Here is a 17,217-nt window from a genome sequence, read left to right on the forward strand (position 1 = left end):
CAGATGGAGTCACAGCCTCAAAGCAAGGACAGTGGATTTGTGCTGGCAGTTGGGCTGGGTCAGAAAGCGAAAGCTATGTCCTGAGGCGATTCTTCAGGGAAAGGCACTAGGAACAGGCAGTCCCATGGACATCTGGGATGAATTCTAGACACCTTGCAGCTGCCAGGAGGAACAACTGCCTGAGGATGTTCAACAGAAGATGCTTTTGGGTTTGTGCAGCCTTGGACCTTGGTAGACATCGAACTGAGGCCCCAGAGTTCCCTGCCAGAAGCCTGTGTCTCTCTGCTCTGGGTGTTGCCTCATGGGTTCAGTTGACTGAAGACAACAAAGGTGGGGTTCAGGTCAGAGAGTCAAACCACACCTTTGCAGCAATCAGCCCCAAGTGGTCAGGACTAAACTGACAGCTTGCCATTTTTGCCCACACCCATCCTCTTAGGACCAATAAGGGGAAGCCAAATATGCTCTCCCTCAGCAGTTACGTAGGATGCCCGTCTTCTAGTCAGCCCACCTCCAGCTTCCCCACTCCCTCAACCTTCCATCAGCCCGCACCTTCCCCTTTTGCCACCATAAAGCTTTCCAACTCCTCTTTCTGCCTTGGATTTGGGTCTGTGCCAAATTCAAGCTATAGTAGTGGCTGCCTCCCTTGCTGACAATAAGCAGTGCTTGTTCTTATTGGGGGGTCTTTGTTTACCTCTACAGAGATTGCTAATTTGAGGAGCAAAAAAACAATCAGAATAACATGCGCTCCCCACCCCCAAATATCTAGGCAGGTTTTCGTTATACTTTGCTTATTGATGAGCTAGTTCCATTTATGAAGGTTTTTTATAAAACATCTTAATTGGAGTATAATTGCTTTACCATGTTGTATTAGTTTCTACTGTATAACAAAGTGAATAAGCTATATGTATACATATATCCCCATATCCCCTCCCTCGTGCACCTCCCTCCCTGCCCCCCTATAATTTATGAAGTTTTATACATCAAAAAGCTTTGAATTTGACCAGGATGTTGATTAATTCATCTCTGAAAAAGTAAGTGGCATTTAATTTAGGTAGTATATTTTATAGCATTAAACAGCTTATGCATTAGGTAGCTTCTCAAGATGTTATTCTATGCACAGTGGCATTTAGCAGATTGAACAGAGTGCCATCATCTCATCCAGAAACACAGACGAGTCTCATTTGAGAGCTGTATGCTAAATAACCGATACTTGGTGACAAAAGTACTCCTAACCTGAGTTTCCTACCACCAATACGGACTTCTTACTCTGAGGGCCTGTCTTTCCGGCCACATTTTATAATGCCAATGAAGACATGCCAGAGATTACCTAGTGTGTAATAACTCAACATTAGAGCACCAGGTCTGTCCAATGGTGGTGGTGGGCACTATTATTGTATCCAGGTAAATAAGGGTCCATTTTTAAAAATGCCAATTCAAGATACACATCAAGGGTACAGGATACTCAGAAATGAGTTTTGAGCAGTGTTGGTATCCTAAAGGCTTCCAAGCTTCAGTTGTTTGCCAGCCATTCTTGGCATTCCTTGGACTCCACTCCAGTCTCTGCCTCCATCATGAAATGGACATATTCCTCCTGTGCAAATCTCCCCTCTTATAAGGACACCAGTCATATTGGATTAAGGGCCCACCCTACTGCAGTATGACCTTATCTTAACTAATCACATCTGCAATGACTCTATTTCCAATTAAGTTCACATTCTGTACTAGGGGTTAGGACTTTGAAGTTCAGCCAAACCCACTTAGTTACCAAGTGACCTTAGCCAAGTTACCTAAGCCACAGTTTCATCTTCTAAAATATGGGACTAAACTTTGAGAAAATTAAATAAATTAATGGCTGGAGAGTGTATATCAAGATGATTAGCACAAGGTGGGCACTAAAGAAATGCTATTTTTTCCTTTCCCAATACCAAGACGTTATTGTCTGATCAGTTTATTTATTTATATATTTATTCTTTCAGCAAAGATTTTTTGAGCACCTAATATATGCCAAGTACTAAGGTATCATTCATATAACAGGAAAAGACAAACACAATCCTTTTCCTTACGGAGGTTACCATCCAACTCTATCCTGGATTTTAACTGAAGAGTTTATTTAGCAAAATGCCCAAAGACCTTCAAGATAAGAAGAATGTTCATTAGCCCACAGCCTGACTATTGAAGAGTAATAAAAGGAAAAAGAACTAACATTTATTGAGTGTTTATCATGAAGTAGATGCTGTGCTAGATGAGTTATATAATATCTCATTGAATCCCCTCAAAATCTGGGGACATATGTTCAATTAAGTAAACTGGGATTCAGAGAAGTGAAGAAAGCTGCCTATGAGCTCTCAGCTAGTAATTACTAGAGCTTCTTTCCCCTCTGCTACACCTAGGAGTCTATGTGCTGTTGGTCAGGCATTTAGTCATCAAATTGAAGACATAGGATGTAGAGATGCATGAAGAAGAACAGTGGCCCAGTCCTCCTTTGTGAAATCCTTGACTCTATGCATTGGGTGGCATTTTATCTTGAAGCAAACTTCCAGGCCATTTTTCTACCCAGTTATGACTTTACTTTCTATACACATATGAGAGCAATTGAAGCAAAGCTGAAATTGTGCCAAATTCTGCTTACTTTATGCTGAATGGGTTTTGGGAGATCCACTAGCACCCTCTAACCATGGTCTCTTGAAATCAGAATGGTAGGGGATGCAATCAGTGGCCACATATGTAGACTCATTACAAGATTTTGACCCCTTTAATTCTGTGATCTAAGAAACCAGACCCCTATGCGTTAGCTGAAAGGGATTCCTTTACAGTCTTCCTTATTGATTGCCAGAGTTTTCCCAAGGCCCTGTATAACTACCCAAGGATTCATAAACACTAGTGCCAGGTAACAAGCCCTCCATATGGTTTGTCTTTTCAGAGAAATCCTAGGAGATTAGCAGCTTGGAAGACCAAGATAGTTGTGGAGTTGATGTCTGTTTCTATGTTCTTTTCCTTCATTTTATTGTCTGTGTGGATCATATATTCTGTTGGACACCAGCAGGAACCCTAAAAGCCTTTCAGAATAATATATTTCTTCTTGTTTTTTGGAATAACCTACTTCAAAACTCTTACAGACATCTTATCCTGAATTTGTTGAGGTTTAATATGTAAGTTACACTTGGTTCATTTGTCCACATATAGTTGTGAATCAAAGTCTATTCAATATTGAAAAAGTTGTCTTGTTACTGTCATTTCTGTCAATGAGGATATGCTTTCAGATCAAAGTAGCAGGAAACTTTTAGAGCAGTGGTTCTCAACCAAGGGCAATTTTGCCAGCCTCCGACCCGGGGGACATTTGTCTGCAGATATTTTTGGTTATCATAACTGGTATGTGTGTTGGGGTGCTATTGGCATCTATTTGGTAGAGGCAAATGATGCTGCTAAACATCCTACAATCACAGGATACTCTCCCAGAAGAAAGAATTATCTGGTCCGAATATCAATAGTACTAAGATGGAGAAACCCCAACCTAGAGAAATATTTTTCTCCTATAACCTTTAGGCATCACCTTGGAAACTGTATGAACCTGTGTTCCAGGCTCAGATCAACTACTTATTAATTATTTTAACATGGTCAAACAGCTTAATGCTTTTGGACGTGGGCTTCACTACCTGTATGTAAAATGAGGGAAGTGATTTTGGGGAAAGAAATTGGAACATCTTGAGCCACTAGTTACATTTTGTGGTCAAAGGAAAAAGGGGAAAAATGTTTAGTATTCAAAGATGTTTTTTGAAGACTGATTTATAATAATGAATATTATAAGAAAGTTTTTTAAATAAATGATAGTTTATCTATTTCATAGAATATTATGAGGATCTTATAAAAAATAGTTCTTATACATGGAAAATGCCTTTATTCCAATGTTAAGAAAGAGAGTAATGGGATTCTAATTTGTATGTAAAGTAGGCCAGAGGGGAATTGGTTACTTTGTTTTCTGAGCTGCCTCTATCCAAATTTCTTACTGTTGCACTCATCACAGTGCCCAACACTCACTTGTTTATGTCTATGTCTTTATGACCAGACTGTATACACCATGTCGATGATGGTGGGGTTTTAGTCACCTCTGTATCCCCACTGTCTTGCATATAACTAACTGCATTGTCCCTCAAGAGATAGGTTAGTGCTACCTGCTTTGGTTTCCTCATCTGAAAAACGCAGGCAAAATTGTGCATTTGTTGAGAGCAATAAATGAAGCAATGTTTGTAAGTGTCATAACACTCTGTATCTGACACAAAATAACCATTCAGTAAACTTAGTTATTGTTATTACTTGCATCCCAGCTCTGTCCATAACAAGAGGTGTAAACTTGGAAAGTAATTCAGGTCTTTTCTTTTTTTTTCTCCTTTCCTTTCCTTTTTCCTTTCCTTTCCTTTCCTTTCCTTTCCTTTCCTTTCCTTTCCTCTTTTCTGTTTTTCCCTCTATAAATGAAGACTTGTATTAGACTATCTAAATACTTCCCAGATTCTAGACTCTTATATCCTTTGATTCTAAGGATTAAAGGCTTTAGGAGGCTTGTTGGAGACTGTGCAGACTCTTAGAGTTGAAAATGGCTCCATCGACTGTGGTCTAATGAGGCTTTGAGGCTTTGGACAGTCATCAGGAGGGAGAGTGTAGTGGGTGGGCAGGAGATGACATGGTGTCGGGGAAAGAGCACTGGGTTAGGCATCAGAGAACTGGGACCTAACTAACGTGTTGTGTGGTTGCACATATTATTCCTCCATGGCAGCTTCCAGCTTCCTCTCTAGTAATAACAGAAAGAAATAGCTAGCAAGTTCAAGGGCTCTCCCAGCTCCTACCTGGTATGATTTTGGCCTCTTCATGTCCTGTCGGGCACGCTACACTGAATTTACTCTTCTATGCAGTGGTTGTTCCCCTACCCACCATGTGGCTGCCCTCCTCCCTCAATCTTTCTGTGACTCTAGGTTTTGAAGACAACTTGTGTTGTCTTCCCATTTAGATGCTACTTTATTAAGGACTCTTGTTTGCTGTCTAGAAGTCCCAGAAGAAATGCAAGGTATTTGTCTGAGTGTCTTAGGGTTCTTTTTGCATCAGAATGACATAATGAGGCTCGTGGGACTAACTGAAATTTAGGGGAAAACCATCTAGTACGGTACTGAGAAACCAAAGGCAATGGGAGAGTCCTTCACAGGAACCAGAGAGTTTCTAGAAATGACAGATCAGAAGCCACCTGGAAACAGATTAATAATGATGAATAAATCATTAAATCTTAGATTTATCCAGTCTTGCTCCAGAAAGAACAGCAGATTAAATGAAGGCAAATTTAAACTCAGTATTTGAATCAAACTTGTAACTAACAACGGTAATCTATCAAACAATGGAACTACCTACCTTTCAAGGAAGGGAGCCTCCAGGTGGAGAGTGGACAGTTTTAAAGCTGAAGAAGATTCTTGTTTCTGATGAGAGAAAGAATTTAATAATCTCCAAATTCTTTTCAGCTCTGAAATGGTGGTTCTGTCCATGAACGTGGTAATACTTGTTGAGGACTGATACCGTGGAATGGCCATCATATCAGATGCCAGGCACTACGCTAGAAGACTTTACCTGCTCACAATGACCCTAAAAAGAGGTCCTTAATAATTCCATTTTGCAGATAAGAAATTGTGACTCAGAAAGTGAAACTGAGTGTTTTTCCCAAGCTTATAAGAAGTGCAGTAGGGTCTGACTCTATATCTGGTGAAGAATCCTTAAGAAGTCAGAAATCAGCTGGTTCTCAGTGTTTTGACTGTACCATTTTGGGCTCGTGAGTTCCTCCACAGGGGAACCAATTAAAGGGCAGATTGTTAGCTGCTTTGCACATAGAAGGGGAGAGGAGGAGAAACAAAAGACTCTACATCTTGGTGAAGAGGCAGAAGGAGGATGCCTACGGGAAGAGCTTGTCTAGGAGTTCCTGCCACCTGCAACCCGGCATTTCCCCCTCCTAGAAGCCGGACAGACTGCCCCATGCCAGCCTGTCAGTAGAGAAACTAGCAAGGAGAGAACTCCGAGGCCATCAGACACAAGAGCCTGCCTACAGGGTACACTGTGAAAGGGGGGACCCTGGGAACAGGGAGCAATGGCCAATCCTAGTGGTTAGCAGGTAAAGGAAAGGAAAGGGACACTGAAATGTACTATGTGTCTTAAGTACTGTGTTGTGCTCAGCACTTTTAAAATATTTCCTCTTTTAATTCCTTTCAACAGTCTTATTAAGAAGATATTATTTTCTTCATTTTTCCGAATGAAGACACTAAGGCTTTTAAGAAAATTGTCTTACATTATTCAGTATGCCTTGGATATTAAGCCAATCTTGTCTGACTCCAAATTCCACATTTTCTACCAAATTATGGTTTTCCAAATTCTATTCACTGGTGTTCCCTTTCTCATTTTCACCACAACTGCATAGCCCTGTACTTTTGTTTAACATTTTTCTGTAAATCAACTTCCCTCCTTCTTAAATTTTACTTAAATGAATGCATTTTAAAAGGAAGATGCATAATGCCAACATAAATGGAAAGCAATTTCACTTGACATAAATAGATGGTAGTAACAAAAAAAAGAATATTATTAAATTCCTGCTGTAGAGTCTTATGTCTAGAAGGCTCTGTGCCTAAGGCATAATTTCTTTGTAAAACTGAAGATTAGCAAAGTGTTAGATGCTAAAGATACAGATCACCAAAATGATGTTTTCCTTGTTGGTATCATTGAATGGATTAAAAGATAACTGAAATTCTTGTCATGTGTTTCAAGGCTATTTAATGCCCTTTCTCTGGCCCATCCCACACCATCTCCAGGACCATCAGTATTCCATAGCTATGCTTTGGGGAGTTCATCATGATAGTGGCAATATTATAAGCTCTTCTGAAATCAAGCAAATGCTCACTTTGAATACCGTTTCCCCAAATGAAACAACACAGGTACCAGATAGGAAGCAGAAAAGGATGCAGAAAATAAATAGATCCTTCCAAATGGTTTTCCTACCTTGAGTCGTCTATCCAATGTGTTATAATTAAAGATCATCTGGGCTTCCCTGGTGGCGCAGTGGTTAAGAATCCGCCTGCCAATGCAGGGGACACGGGTTTGAGCCCTGGTCCAGAAAGATTCTACATGCCACGGAGCAACTAAGCCCGTGCACCACAACTGCTGAGCCTGCGCTCTAGAGCTCACGAGCCACAACTACTGAGCCCATGAGCCACAACTACTGAAGCCCACGCACCTGGAGCCCATGCTCCACAACAAGAGAAGCCACTGCAATGAGAAACCCGCTCATTGCAAGGAAGAGTAGTTCCCGCTCGCCACAACTCGAAAAAGCCCACGTGCAGTAATGAAGACCCAATGCAGCCAAAAATAAATAAATAAAATAAATAAATTAAAAAAATTAAAGATCACGACAATTTCCTACTAAGAAAAATGGTTTCTTCTTGCAGATATAAGTAATTCTCAGTACCTTATCCTAGAATTTAAGGCCTTGTTAAATTCTATTAGGTCCCACCACCACCATCAGACTCAGGCCAAAGTGAGTCAAAATGAACCACTCATGGTTTCTCTTATATGTCCTCAAAATGTCCTGCCTCCATACTACTGCTAATCTGTTCCTCTCTCCGTTCCCACAGTGTATCTATGTGGGTAATTGTGGTGGGCAGAGAGAGACAAGCCTGGAAAGATAAGAGTAAGATAAGGTCATTTTTAATTGTTTGTTTGTTTCTTTGTTGTTGAATTGTTGGATAGAATCCCTAGTATTATTAATTCATTCCTAAATGTTCTGTTCTTTCACCTAAATCTGACGGAAAAAAAAAGTTGTGCTAAATGGAATCAGAGTGCTCATCAAAAAAAAAACAAAAACAGCATAGGTGACACTTTTAGGAACAGGAAATGAACAAGGTTGAAGACAAATTATCAGTGATTTTGTGTTTAATAACTCAAACATCAAAGGAACTTGTGGCTATGAGGAGAGATTTAATATTTGAAATCTCAGGACTACTCCGGCTATAAGCTCCAGGAATGCTCATGGAAATTTTGAGATTAAAGAAATCACGTGACTGTCACATTGATAAGGTTTATAACTGTCTTATGAGGAAAATAAAATGATGTATTTTGAAAAAGAAGAAGAAACCACAGTTGAATATTTTAGAGATTTCTAAATATATACTGTTACATATTTTTGGCCTTTTCTGTTGAATTTATCTGAAAACATAATTGCAGAAGATTGTGAAAAATAATAATAAACTTTGGAAGGATTCAAAAAAAAAAAGAATAAGAGAAGGAGAGCATGCAAAGATCTGAAAGATGACTATTGGGGTTGGCGATGGGGAAGCTCTGAGAAATTTGCTGTAATTGTTTCAGTTCTAGATTAGGGAGGTTGGTGGATTGAGGAGTAAGTAGGGGTTGAGTACCCGGAGACAGCAAGAGCACCTTATCAACTGAGATAAAAGATGAAAAATGAAGTGTTAGATAGAAACACAGGAGAGCTTGGAGCATATTTTCAGGTTGAGGTTTGGCTCCTTTTCGCAGGAGACAAAAAATTAGAGAGGAAGAGGCTTAAGAGCTAAACCAAGAGACTATGAGGGAGAACAGAATCAAGAAGAAATGTGAAGGGCTTGGCCTCGTACCCGAGGAAGGACACATCACAGTAGAGTGATGACTTTCTATAAACAGAATGGAATTAGCAGAATGAATTTGTAGCACACATTACCACTAAGTAGCTGGAGAGACAGGATCTGTCTGGATTTTTGCCATTCAATGTATAATAGTAGGAGAGTCAGCCTGCTAATCATTATGTGCAGTCACAGAACATTTAAGGTGAAAGGAAGTCCATTCCTCTACCTTATATTCAGATCCATGTCATACTGAGCGTAGGCCTACTCTTTTAACTGTAGTGGCAGGAGATTAACATCTACATGAAAGAGAAAATTCCACTTTCAGAAAGCCTTAAATATCAGGAGGTCCTCTTCTAAATAGAAGTAGTATCAACCTCCCCATCAGATGGTTCCAGTATTGCTCTTAAAAATCCCTCAGGACTTGAATCCCTCTTCAAATATGTATATAGTGATGGATTTTTCCCCCTTAAATCCAGATAATAGGCTATTCAATCATTTTTCATATGAAATGATTTCAAAACCTTTCATTGTCTCAGGGATTCTTTTTTGGATGTGACGTCCTAAAATAAAATTGTGATGTCCTAAAATAAAAATATCACCTGAGCAATGGTTTGATCAGAGAAAAGTTTTGAAGAGTTCATTCTAGGCATTAGGTTTCATTAAGTCCAGCCAAATGGCTGATTGAGATTTATGGAGTACTTATTATACGCAGGCAATTTCTTAAGAGTTTTAATGCATTATCTTATTTAATCTTTTCAATAACCCTATGAGGTAGGAACTATTAATGTTCCATTTTACAAATTGACAACTGGAAGCCAAGATGGGCTAAGTAATTTTCCCTAAGTAACTAAGCCAGCAAGTGGCTGAGTTGGGATTTGAACTCAGGTTTGTTTGATTTCACTACGTGATGACCTTCTCACATGTTGGTTTGTTTTTTATTTATTTCCTTTCCATCCTGTACTTGTACAGGTTTCTTGAAGAAAGTGCTGAGCAAAGAATATGGCATACAGAGGCTCTTATTAAATATGGGTTGAAGCCTTGTGGTGTAGATATTGCTAGCTCCCATTTTGCAGATGAGAAAATTGAGGCTCAGATAAACAACAAATATTTATTAAGAGCCTACAAAGTGCCAGACACAGCACTGTAACCAACAGTGTGACAAAAGTAAGCACAGAGTTATATACAGAAAAAGAGTCCTATCTCTGGACTCAAAGGGCAACACTATTTCCATAACATCACAGCTTTTCCTTCCAGCAAAAAATCCTCAGAATCAATCTAGAAGAATGGAGTTTGCCCTCTCTGCAAAAAACAAAAATCAACCAACCAACAAAGAGTAAAACCTGTCCAGAAAAGCAAAGATGTCCTTCGAGACAAAGAAGGAGTTCTGGTGAGGAAAAACAATAATGTATATGTCAAGGAGTAGAGGCTCTCTTTACCCTCTCCCCACAAATCTAAAACACTTTTCATTAATGCCCCCCCGCCCACAGCAAATGTGGCATTCTTTTAAATATGCCCTAAAAGTGTAAATCAGAGCAAAGACTATATTTCACGCCAAGAGGCTTGTATATCCATCAGGTATTTATGGCAGTGCTGTTAGCCAACTCTTCCATCTGGGATGTCTTTAGTCATCTTTCATCTGGTACACCTCTTAGAGAAACTCCAGAGCCACAAAAGGGCTCATCTTTTAGACCTCCTTTGGCAGGAGGGAGAAATCCAAAGTTTTCCCATAAAGCCTGTATTCCGCATTGCGTTTAAAGTGGTTGTTTGATATGATAATGTCTTTGGTGGGATACTTGGCCCTGCCTCCCAAGGATAATAGAGGACAATTATTTTATTCTGTTGTGCCATCTAATGAGGAACCATCTCTTAAAAGCACAAGGGTTTGTGTAATCTACAAATTATTGGGAGAAGAGATTGAAGATTGTCTCTGCGTTCCCCCTCCCCCAAACAAAAAGCTTCATCCAGAAGAAGAGAGCTTTTTATCCTTTCTAAATTTGGTAGTGAATACCTGCTCTAACCTAAAACCAGTTGGGGAAAAAAAAAAAACAAAACAGAAGAGGAAAGATTTAATAGACCCTTCCATTAAATATGATCGAATATTCCTGGAACCAAGTTGTTTCCCATATACTTTCCAGTTTGACTCTGTTCAAGCAGAGGTGAAATCTAAACATGAGCTTTTTTTTTTTTTAATAATCATTTCGAAAGAGACGAATGCATCACTGAGAAAAAACAACAGCTTTAATTGTCACTTTGGACACCGCAAAGCTATTCCATTAATCCCTCAGCAGAATGCCTCATTATTAAAATAATATGTGGGGAGTTTGTAGTCCAAAAAAGCCAGGAAACAAATTCACTGCTAAAATGTTCCAGAATGTCTCAGAAAGAAATAAAACTACCAGAGCTTTCATCCTATTCCAATCATAGACACCATGTCCACGAGGAATAGTAATTCGTCTTGACATGACTGCTCAAATGGTTCCAAACACACAAACCCATCCTGGAGACCACTCCGACTGCTCCCATTCTTGGCCTGGATGCAGAGACACAGGCCTGCGAGTGTCTCCTATCAATTGGACAGTCAGAACAGAGAGGGGCTGGCTAAATGCATGGGGGTGAGGAAGCTGCAGGGTTTTATACCTTATTAATTGGACATCGCTATTTAAACTCTTGAAGTCTCCAAATGGCTTTGGCATGCGGTCAGACCCATAAAATAAATGGACTCAAGAAGTGGAAAGGAATACTCTGAGCTAGGCCATTTCCTGTTCCTCCCTAGAATCCTAAACTGTATCTGGTACCAGAACTTCAAGCTCAAATCTCAGCTGAATGCTCAGCCAGCCTTTACATGCTGCTACAACTATAATCCAGACTTTTCTTTTTCTCGTTTTGCTGTAGCCTCTTCAAGAATAAATAACCACCTTTATTTTTAATCAGCCAGTAGGTATGCATCGGTTGAAAGAATTTGCCCAGCAAAATAAAAACTCGCTTGGGTTTTTTTTGTGGCTGGTATTTTGTCAAGCAGTAGTGCCTCCTCAGCCTTTCATATCTGTCTTTCTGAGTGAATCATCCTGAAAAGGTTATCTCTGGCACTAAAACTGGGAAGGTTCTGCTTCTGGGAGAGAAGGTGGTGGGAAAGATCAGTATAGGTTTCTTTCTGTCTTTGCTTCCTTGAAAAGCAAGTCTTCTGAGACCAGATGGCCTTATCCCATGAAAAGGAGCAGAGAGTCAGGCAACAAAGTGGACACCTCTGTCACAGCATCACCCCATCACCAGCCCTACTCACACTTGTGAGGACTGATAGCAGATTACCCTTTCACACCTGGTCTCCAAGTGGTGGGCCAAGGGAGATCTCCTTGAGGGTAAAGAGGTGAAGCCAGATTATGAATTGATGGCGTGCTATTTAGAGTGTAAAGAGATAAATTGACTAGAACTATTGGGAAAGCCTGGGAGAAAAACACTATGCAGCTAAATCCAGTTCAGAGGTTCCTTAGCAGAGGCTCTGCTGTGGGAGATTTAAGGGAGGGGAAAAAGAAGCATCCTTTTACTAGCCACCTACTTGGTACCAGACGGACTCTTTAGGGCTTCACAGACATATCACATTTAAACTTCACAACAACACTTTGAGAGAGGTCTGACTGTCCCATTTTATGGATGAGGAAACTGAGGCTTAGCGATGTTAAGGTGCATGCTCATGGTGCATGATGTAAACTTTAAGGTTGGAAATGATATCTGTATATCCTCCCAATCGTGGTAACTGCCAAAGGCTCTCTATACCACTTCGAGTGGACAGCTGTGGCCCGCCCTTCCTCAGTGCCTCCTGCCTTCCCTGGTGGTTGTTTCCACCAGCTGTCATCCTAGTGCTTCATACTGGGGTCTGTTAGGTGCCTTCACACTGGGGTCTGTTAGGTGCGTCACCTGGACCTTTGCTCATAGTCTTGCCTTTGGTAACCAACACTCTGTTTCCTCCAAATAAAACCTGATCTTGGCACCAACATTCCACTTCCCTGCACTCATGTTAGCACACTGTCAGGAAGACGAGCAGCCCAGGCAATAGGCAGAATAGTGTGTCGTAGTTTCCATCCGACCTCTATATTCTCTGTTAATTTACGGTTTAATTTAGTGCTAAGAGCACAGGCTTTGGGTTTACTCAGAACTGGGTTCAAATCCTGGCGTTACTTCTCATTAAATGGGTCACCTCGAACAAGTTTCTGTGTCTGTTAGCCTCAGTATTCTTGTCCACAAATAGGGGATAGGAATGCCTTTCTCACACTTATTGTTAGGATTGTGTGAGATAATGTATACAAGCACTCAGCATAGTGTGGCGTGCCTAGTGAGTACTTAATAAATGGAAGCTATTATTTAGGGTAGATGTTTGAGACTAAATGGTCTCCATATTTATTTTAGAGTTGACAAATGAAGCTAACATCCCAGGGAAGGAATGAGGCAGTACTATCAGAGAATACTGACCCACCTTCCCCTAGGATGCTGAAGTCTCTTCCTACCCTTGGTGGAAATATTCCTTGCACTACAATTTTTCATGTCTTGCAAGGTCCAATCAATACAATTGATTTAATGATTAATTTATTGTGTTCTCAGTAAAAGCCCTGCATCGACTTCTTAAAATGAAATCTTATTGCATTTTAGACAAACAAAGTTAATTGGCAGCAATCACTTAAAGGGGAAGCACAAAGCATTCTAAACACACATACACAATCAAGCCCAATAATGAAAAGCAAAAGTCTTGTACTATTTTAAGAATGCAAAACTGGAGGGATGAGTGAGAGTATTAGCGTTTTCTGAGTTACTGAGCCACAAAGAAGATCATCTGGGCCAGTTATGCTCATCTGTGTACTGACCTTACTCACGCCCTTTACTTATTGCCCTCTCTGTAAAGACATCAGGAGAGGTGTTTTCTGGTTTGTTTTTTTCCCCTGCTGTCCCTATTAGGAATAGTTGTGTTCTCTTTGGCTTATGGTTTGTTTTTATCTCATAGACTGTAACCAATGAGGCCTTCATCCTTCCATTGGTTTACAGAAGACCCAGAGGCGAATCCATGTCCCATCCATACCTTTGGGCTGCGTTTTTTAGTGATGCATGTTGTGTAGGTTTCAATCTAGACCTGTGTTTTTGTTTCTCTCATTGTTTACCTTTGTTTCATCTTGCTCACCAAATTATAAAATGGATTACCTAACCAAATATCAACGCATCTTTTTAAGTTGCCTATATTTGGAACACAGTTAAGGGATATATAAATTATTAAATAATGAAATACAGAAATTAGGGGGGGAAAGTCTAATTTCCTGTTCTCTCTTTCTTTTTTTTTAACATCTTTATTGGAGTATAATTGCTTTACAGTGTTCTGTTAGTTTCTGCTGTATAACAAAGTAAATCAGCTATACGTATACATATATCTCCATATCCCCTCCCTCTTGCGTCTCCCTCCCACCCTCCCTATCCCACCCCTCTAGGTGGTCACAAAGCACCGAACTGATCTCCCTGTGCTATGCGGCTGCTTCCCACTAGCTATCGATTTTATGTTTGGTAGTGTATATATATTCATGCCTCTCTCTCGCTTTGTCCCAGCTTACCCTTCCCACTCCCCGTGTCCTCAAGTCCATTCTCTATGTCTGCTTCTTTATTCCTGTCCTGTTCTCTCAGGCCACGAGCTAGCTTTGTCATCAGTTACCTGCAGCAGTATTTGCCTTCTGATGGGAGCAAAAATGGACTCTACTGGCAGCTATCTCAACCCAGTGGTTGTTTCTTTCTCAACAGTTCTGTCCTCCTCAGCACACCCGCCCCGAGAGTCTGAGAGAGGTGGAGGGCCTCCCACCAGGGGCTGTGGGAGGAGATTCAGAGAGGTCCTGGGGAGGGCTGACTTGGCCACTGGGTGTCAGTGTTGCTGCACTTGAGGGAGGCCTCTGGACTTTGTCTTTGGCAGCAAGAAATGCTTCCTGCTTTCCTCGATTAACTCAGGTGAACCGGGATGAAATAACATTCATTAGATCTTTTTTTTTCTGCTCCAGAGAGAAGGGATGAGAACTCTCTTTGATATACACTTTCCCAACTGCTGTGAGTGTTAAGTTTAAGGCAATGGAGGGAGCAGTAATTTTTAAAATTACTTTTCTTCACCAGAAAGCTGTCTTGATAGAATTGCCTACCCAGCACCACACCAACAGAGCCCACTGAGACAGCCAAGCACCTTGGCCAAATCCTAGGCTTTGCAGCCTGAAGACCTTGGGTCTTCATCTGAGGTACTTTTTCCTCCACCCCTGTGTTCTAACCAGCTTTGTGACCACCAACAATTTTGAAACTTGCTGTGCCGCAGTTTCCTTGTCTCCAAAATGCAATTTATAATACCTGTTTCAGAGGAATGCTGTGAGAATTAAATTGGGTTGGGCATGTACAGCAGAAGCTCACAATAGGTGCTCAATAAATGAAAGCTAATGTGGATAAAATGTAAGCTGGGGAGAGCTGTGTGGTAGCTCAAAATATATTTTGCATTTTTTTCCAGTGTCCTCAGAAAGTATGCAGAGGGTGTGTGTGTGTGTGTGTGTGTGTGTGTGTGTGTGTGTGAGAGAGAGAGAGAGAGAGAGAGAGAGAGAGAGCGACAGGACGGGAGGTGGGATGAGCTGTGTGTGTGTGAGAGAGGGGCTCTCAGGTGAACATGCACAGGAAGCACAGTGATCACAGTATATCACATGAGATAGTTGCTGAATTTGTATCCTATCCTTTTTTCCCCTGCCTGACAGTTCCTTCTAGTGGTAGTCAGCACTTTTGAGATGCTCACTCGTGACAGAGAGCACGATGTAGAACAAGGAGCAGCCTCTCCCCAGGGCCAGAGCTCAGCATCCCTGGGCTCTACCATCATCTGTACCAACTCTCTGACATCCTCAGATGAGACAGCTTAGTCAAAGGTACATGGCTTTGGAGTTGTGCTCCCATGGTATTTGGATTAGGGATTAAATAAGATAGTGCCAGGGAAAGCACTGAGGACAAAGGAAACTGAAATCCCTAGTAATACTCTCCTGTCCGCTTACACCAGTGCTGTGAGGACCACTCAATCTGATGCAGGAAGTTGCCTCCCCAGACCTGCGGGATCTCTTCAAACCATCTTGCTTCAGAGTTATGTAGAGGAGGAAAAACACAATTTCTATTCTGAACACATTAAGTTGGAGCTGTCTGTTCAGTAGGTGGAGATGGTTACTGGACAGTTACAAATATAGATATATAACTTTGGAAGAACTCTGGGTGAAGAATTGGAAGTCTCCTAAACTGGTCACATTGCACTTAAGCAAATAACTTTCTTCCCAGTCTTCTCTGTCTCACTGTCCTCCTTCAACTCCTTTTTAACACAGGCTGTTAGTCCTTATTTTCTTTCAAAAAGCCATAGGCTAGATGGAGATACTATTCTCTTTCCACTTGGCACATCCGTTCTTTCTGGGAACTTACCTTACTGCCCAGGTATCACTGAGTATGGAATCCCCCTGGAAGTATGGAATTCTGTTCCGTAAGCCATGGCTTCCTGCCTCACCAAGTTTAGAGGTTTGAGACTGAGTATTCTCTAGGTTGACCTAGGATGTGATATTGTTGCAGAATCTAAGAGAAGGGCTGATAGATGATGCATAACGGTATTTTGTTTTTCAGAATTGGAAATGGGCCCAGAGAATCTAATTGATTCTTCCCATTACTATAGAGCTCAGAGTCACCATATCAGGCTGCCTCCTTGCTTATAAAGCAAGGGGTTATCATTCCAGATGGTAGTTCAAACACTTAAGAGACCAGGGAGTGAAGTCCAGCCCTTCTCACAAATCAGCTATTCTAAAGCTGAAACTCTTCAATGCCTTTACACACATAGAACCCTTAATCACTGTGGGTCATTGTGACATAGACTTCAGTTTGTCATAGGACAAAAAATATTCTGGCTTTCAAATATAGAGATGAACTAATGAAACACAGTTTCCCTAAAGCTAAGATGGATTAAAGCTGTGCTGGGCATCCCGTGTTCTCACTGGCCAGTACTTCCCAGTGCTATTATGGAACATGAGTCTTTGGGATGCTTAGTTAGGGGAAAAAAAAAAAAACTTTGGAAAAGCTTAAAGTATATTCTCTCATTTCCTTAAAGGTCCATAATGAGAATTAGCATATTAAAGGTTCCAGTTAAAGAAATCTGCTCAAAGTTTGAAATTAGTCAACTCCATAGATGCAACTTAACAGAAAACACCTATTAACATCCCATAGAAGAAATGTTTTATCTTTCTTTGAATTTCTGATATGAACAGTGTTCTGGGTACTTAATTGGTTTTCATCTTTAATCTTTGCAACCAGCTAGTGACAGAGACATTGCTGATAATCTTTTTATGATGAGGAACCTGGGACTCAGAAAGGTAAGGGAATTTGCCCAGGCTCACACAGTCAATATGCCCTGCTTTTCACTTTATGTTTTTTTAATAATTTTTCATACATGTGACCTTCCTATGTGACTTCACTTATAATGTAATCAATGCCTAAAATTGGATTCTCGCCATTCCTGGCTGGGATATGTTCCTTATGTCTTAAGACCTAGGTCAGGAATCATCTCAGCTGTGCT

Source organism: Delphinus delphis, chromosome 1 (genome assembly GCF_949987515.2).
Source record: "Delphinus delphis chromosome 1, mDelDel1.2, whole genome shotgun sequence".
In the NCBI taxonomy this organism is placed as follows: Eukaryota; Metazoa; Chordata; class Mammalia; order Artiodactyla; family Delphinidae; genus Delphinus; species Delphinus delphis.